A 6,282-nucleotide genomic window follows, 5' to 3' on the forward strand; every position below is an offset into this window, starting at 1 on the left:
GGATATACTATATACTATAGTTGTATTGTAGTGGTAGTTGGTAATCATTGCAACATTTTGATGATTGATATCGATTGCAATATATATAGGATACGGTACTGCTATTTTTAAGCCTAGAGACAATGACTGCCAGTGCCAGTACAGTACGTTGATGTGTTATGAATTCATGCAATGTGCTACGTACCATATATATATATGAAACATCCTATGCTATTGTATGGCTTCTCAGTTAAACAATTCAAAATATTTAGACATCTACACCTATATTACAAGTTATTGATCATTCTGTCATGCTGCCAAGTGCCACTACCAGAAGAAAAAATATCATCAGCTCCAATTGAGGGTGCGACAAACTGTCCGGAGGCCTGGATTACTTGATTGATTGCCTGGATTGGATTACTTCACTCTATGGCACAGTGCAAATATCTTGAGTTTCAAGACATGGCTATACCACATGTATACGAATTAATGGTCTGATGGATTATCCCAAGAGAGCCGAACCTAGGCAACTAAGAAATTGATGATGCCCTCGTCAAGAATTCAGCCTGGAGCCAATTATTATCACCACATAAAATTCGGTCATGCGGTAGAAGGCAGCGTAGTTTCATGCCAACAGAAGATGTTAGCAGATGATCTGACCACTGATTAACTGTCCTGAACTTCTTTCCCGATGTTGATGTCTGTTTTGAAAATGATATTTCATTTGTGTACAGCAGGGCCGGCCAACCCGTGGCCCGCGGGGTTTTGAGTGGCCCGCGAGGTAATTTCCGAAATTTCTAATATCATCAAAAATGGATTGCATGCACAGATTGTGAACTTGCAAGGCCAACCAAAAATTTGATTAGTCTGGCCGCAACACTTGAGATGTGATGATTAAAATATCAGTTTCGACTCATTGACAGATCCAACAACCATTCATATATTGGTATGTCTTCGTACACTACAATAAAGCAGAATAATTTGCGATCGATTTATCAAAGGCAAAAATTTTCTACAAGCTTAGCGCAATATGTTATCACTCGATTTCTTGTTCTTAATATTGTTTCCCTTTTGTGAAAACTGAAGAACACCCAATGTATCAGATTGAGTCTACCTATATTAAAGATAACGAGACAAAGTGTCGTTCAACATATGCGACCTTGCGTTTGCACTGGCAGTAAGACCGTCGACTATGAAACCTAGGCACGAAATGATTGACGCATGTTGGTCGCAGCTTTCGATATCGATATGTCCATGCGCCGAATAGCCCAGTCCTCAATCAAGTGACAATATTATTAACCTATTAACTTCAAAAAATTTTCGCGCTTGGCGCGGATAGTGGCCCGCCCAAATGTCCGTCAATCGAATGTGGCCCTTTTGCTGAAAAGGTTGGCCAGACCTGGTGTACAGCAAGACAAGCGCTTCTCCGTGGATGCTATGAATATGTCTAGACAAGTGGCTATAAACAGTTGGTTCGTGGTACAGAACTTGAAGAAGTGGCTATGGAGGTAGAGGAAAATACACAGGCATAAGAGTCTCGGCAGTTTTTGAACTTGATAAGGTTAACATGCATTTTTCTTCAACTATTTCTTATATGCTCTAGGTATCGAATGCACAAAAATTATTAAATTGCACTTCTTTGCAAGTTTATTTGTAAATTCAACGTATCAAAGAATATCATAAGTTCAGAATATTACGGAGTCAATGCAAAAGAAACAATGTTAGTCGTCTTTAGAGGATGTTTCTGAGTTGGTTGAACCAATACACAGAGGGGGTCAGCAACGAAGTACTATTTTACCTGAGTATACTAGCGTCAATATGAGTTTATAGGCTACTTACACTTCTACTTGACACTTTTTAGGTAGTACTTTTTTGTCAGGTTTGGGATTTTGTCAACTAGAAAGTAGCTTTGGCGCATGATTGCATCCCCTTCAAGCGTGAGGTTGTCATAACAACTGGGCAAAATAGCCCCAGTACCACGGTAACTGAATTAATTTTTGAAAATTGCACCTATTTGTGGTGTCATCACCCTTTTGCGTTGATCAAGAAGATGCAACATGTAATGTTTACCGTTGTCACATGGCATCAATTTCTAAACCTAAGTGACCCTCAACCAAATCTACTTCATGTAACGAATTTCTTGACTATTTTTCAGAAATTCATTTCTACTTCCACTTGAAGTACTTTGGACATGTCCTGGAAGTAATTAGTGCTACTTGTACCGGAGTATAAATTAAGGCATTACTTCTACTCGGTTCCCAACAATGACCACGCTGACCACCTCTGGGTATAGGATGACCGATCTTGTCACTGCGTTTGAGCTGCTCTAAGAGTTATTTGATATTTACTTCTCTTAGTTCGCTAAATAGCGCACATATGTGACATCAACTATTTATCAAAATCACGTGTGATTTGCCAAATCCACTTCAATCGCAGTTGCGAAGTAGTGCTAATAAAATCGGCATTGTATAAGGCAACAGTAAAGTGGACTGCTTTGCTTAGTCTTGATGGCAGGTTCTCCCAATAGACACTTCTGATGTGTTCAGCGACAGTTGTTTTATAGCAGCACGCCAGCACCCAAACCAGCAGACAGTATATCCTGATCCTTGCGGGTCGCGGCTGCTTCAGCCATATCTTCCACCCAAAATCAGGCTCCACAACAGACAAATAGTAGTGCTTGAACTAACAAATACTCTTAGCAGAATATAAACCAATCGCTTTACTTCAAATGCATAAATTTAAGTACATATGATCAGAGTTCAGTACCGTAATACGACTACGTTACCGATGGATTTCTGCGTAATTCTGACGATATCATTCTAAATGCTTTGTACAGGATTGACATCTAGCACAGGTGAATCTCTGATGACTTCTACAACAAATTTCCGAAACGTTTACAACCAGAAATCAACAGTACACTATGCGATATTTAGCACTGAAGCAGGTGCGCGAGAAAGTAGCTTGCTAACCAATTTGTGGTTGCTATGCGTATCTAGTCACGTGATCGAAGTCCTGCAAAAGGCCTATTGTTGCACGGCGAGTGTTTTCACTGAACGATCAATGCCGATATACCCCTTTTTTCTCCTATTCTTCTCTCGTCTGTGATAACGAGAGTACTTTAGGTATCATGTTACAACGCAGCGGAACATCGCGCTATTTCGCGTTACAAATAAATTGACGACTCGGCTTGGGATCTTGCCTTGTTTTAATCAAATGCCCAATGCGGAATCTGTTTGGTACATGAATGAATTTCATACAACTCGGTTTTGTGAGTAACGACTGCCCGCCTTTTAGTGCTATGTTATCTCTTGTCCTGCTTTCACACATTTAGCCGAAAATAAAAACAATCATAGACGCATCGGAGGCGCGAAAAATTAGGTCGCTCAGCGATCAGCTATGCATTACAGTTCTATAAATATTCGATGTAATGTGGTAATAACGAGACGATATAGTCCTGGATAATCCGCATTTGTTACTTTTGCGAATGCTTTTTCGATTACGAGCCTGAGCCTAAGCCTAAGCCTGGACCTGAGATGGGCTACTGACATTAACGATTGCATCGCACTTTCGCACACATTGGTCTTTACTCTTTACTAGAGCCCGACCGATTATCGGCTCGCCGATAATATCGAGTCGATATCACGCTTGGAGAGAAATATCGGTATCGGCCATTGAAGGTAAAAAAATATCGGCCATTTTCGTGACGTCACAACATGGTGGCAGGGAGTCAAGAGAAGTCGGTGAAAGACGTGAGGACGGTCAATTATAAAAATAAATGGCCAAGCTGCATATAGTGCATACTGCATACAGGGCAGTAGGCGTGTCTATCTGAATATTATAGATAACTAACCACCGTTATGCCCCACTGACTTCGTGGGAATCCCCCTTCAGTAATCGATCAGCAAAGACAGAGAGCAGCTGGATGGATAGTTGTCTGCAGAAGATTTCAATCAGTAAGAGAAATGAGAACTTCAATCATGATGGACTGACCCTCGTAATGATAAGAGAAAAGCGTCGCGTCGAAACATTTCCCGTTTCGGTACCAACAGAGCTAATCATACCAGTAATGTATGAAGTCGCCTGACTGAGGCCTGCGGCTGCGGAGCCACCATGATAGGAAATATGCGAGCATAGAGGGCAAGAAAATCAAGCAAACGTGGAGTAAAGCCAGTAATTGATACGAAAATTTTTGATTCCATGATGACATTGGCCAATTCTGACAAAAGAGTGTAAAATATTGATCAATTGATTGTTGAAATGCTGGTCAAAGGCCCATGGGGGATGGGTGGAGCAGTTGCAGACGTGGACAATTTGAGTTCTTTTGCACATTCTCATCAGCTATTTGTTAATGATGTGCTGAAGGCTCCAGGTGTCAGAAGAATATCAATATTTGGTTAAACCATTGAAGGAAAGATCCCCTGCAAGGGAGCGGTGGAACCGAAATGAAGAAAGATTTCCTGCTGTGCCACTAACTATGCTACCAAGTGAAAGACTGCTCACTGTGTTTAGTACTATATACATCATCTATGGAAGACCACAGAAGTTCACTCCTTGGAGAAAGGGCCGAGAAATTGTGCTTCGTGAACTGTAATCTGCAACTGCTGGATAGGTGCTTTTAATACATTTTTATAGTTCCTTGATCATTTATTTCATGTTCAAGCATATCAATGGCTGTAAAGTTGTTGAAAGAAATGCTCTGAGGTGTTAAATATGGGCCTTGAGCTAGATTCCATATCTTTTGAATATCGGCTGAATATATCGGGGTTATCGGTGGAGGTACTGGATATCGATCTTATCGGTATCGGCTCAGAAATCCAATATCGGTCGGGCTCTAGTCTTTACCATCCCTACATAGCAAAAATGCTACATCAATTTAGCGAACGATATTAAGTTGAATCAAAACTCATGGTGCATAATTTGAATTAATCCAGATCCGCAGAAACGATCTGTGAACAATTCATAGCAAAGGCGAAGGTGTATTAGCGCGAATATTAAACCGTGACAATCAGGAGATGTGTTAGAGGCCGAGTAACGATTAGCAAGACGGCCAGTCGTTACTCCAACAACCGAGCTAATTCATCGTCAATTACATCAATAACTAAGAGATTCCGCACTCGACATTATCATTTGGGAAATCTGTTATGATACCCGACTCGAGGTCACGTTCTTATGTGAGCGCGAAATGGCAATATCTCTGACTGTATTGTAAATTGATCACAGTCATCACACTGCTCACTTTTGGTAATTAAGGGCACGTTATATCTGTTTCTGCTGTTATCTCAGCTTACCAGTTGTGGTGCTATATCGTAATACGGTAATACAGCTGGGTTATGTGGATGAGTTACGGGCCGAATTAAAAAAGATCGGAACGTCGGGCGGGCGTTACATCGAACTGAATCACGGCACAAGTTATCACGATATATACCACGATTCCGACTGCATATATTAACATTCGAGAATCTGGTTATGGTACCATATTACGTCGAGGCCGCTACTTATCTGAATGCGAAATCATAAGATCTCCGCTGCTGCGTTGATTGAAATATGATCTGCGCGCGCGTGTTGTAGATGTCGTAACTCGCTCTCAGTAATTAGAGGCGCGCCTACGAAGAGACGTACTCGGGCTGCTTTCCATCGTAGTGTACGGCATTGCCGTTGTATTTTAAAATAACGGCTATGTATATGCGTATAGCGTTGTTAACACGAGCGAGATTATCTGATAATTGTAGTAGAAGCATTTATGCATACAATTAGCCCGATAAATCGGGTATAATTCAGAACATCCTTTTTGACGAAACACCCCCCTTTACTTTAGAACTCCCCCCTTTATTCTCGGCTAGCTACGCCCCTGGGCAGTAGGCCGAATCCGATGCCGACTCACCAAACAGGACAACCCAACTTGGTGCTAAGTTGCGGCCAAAACGAACAACGAAATGGGGGTCTGGGAGGCGAAGCCCCAAGAATTTCGGTTTATCATCCTTTGCGAGACCATGACCAACGTTTTTGTAGGGGGCTGACGAAGTGTTGTTACGGTCCTGGTCATTGTGCATGACTCACTCAAGTCATATGACTCCAGACAGCTTATATTACTTGATTAAATTGCCTTCCATAAACCCTATTTTATCTGTTTGAACAACATGTTCAGAGTGAGAGAGATGAGTCATGAGTATATTATGAATGCGGGCCTCCGATATCACTCAAAAGAGTTTCACAGTAGTGAGTTGAACCCATGTTAACCTCAATAATTAACAGTGAACACTATGACCCGGCGGTGAAGTGAAAATGACTCCAAGTCAAAATCAT

At 41.4% G+C, this 6,282-nt stretch overlaps 1 protein-coding gene across 1 annotated transcript in view; it reads left to right on the forward strand.

Moving 5' to 3' along the window:
• Positions 1-6,282, forward strand: part of LOC145442888 (ribosome maturation protein SBDS-like) — a 397,416-nt gene that overhangs the window by 196,120 nt on the left and 195,014 nt on the right. The window lies entirely within an intron of this gene.

This window comes from Botryllus schlosseri, chromosome 7 (assembly GCF_051294905.1).
Source record: "Botryllus schlosseri isolate E-star chromosome 7, Bs_hap1, whole genome shotgun sequence".
NCBI lineage: Eukaryota > Metazoa > Chordata > Ascidiacea > Stolidobranchia > Styelidae > Botryllus > Botryllus schlosseri.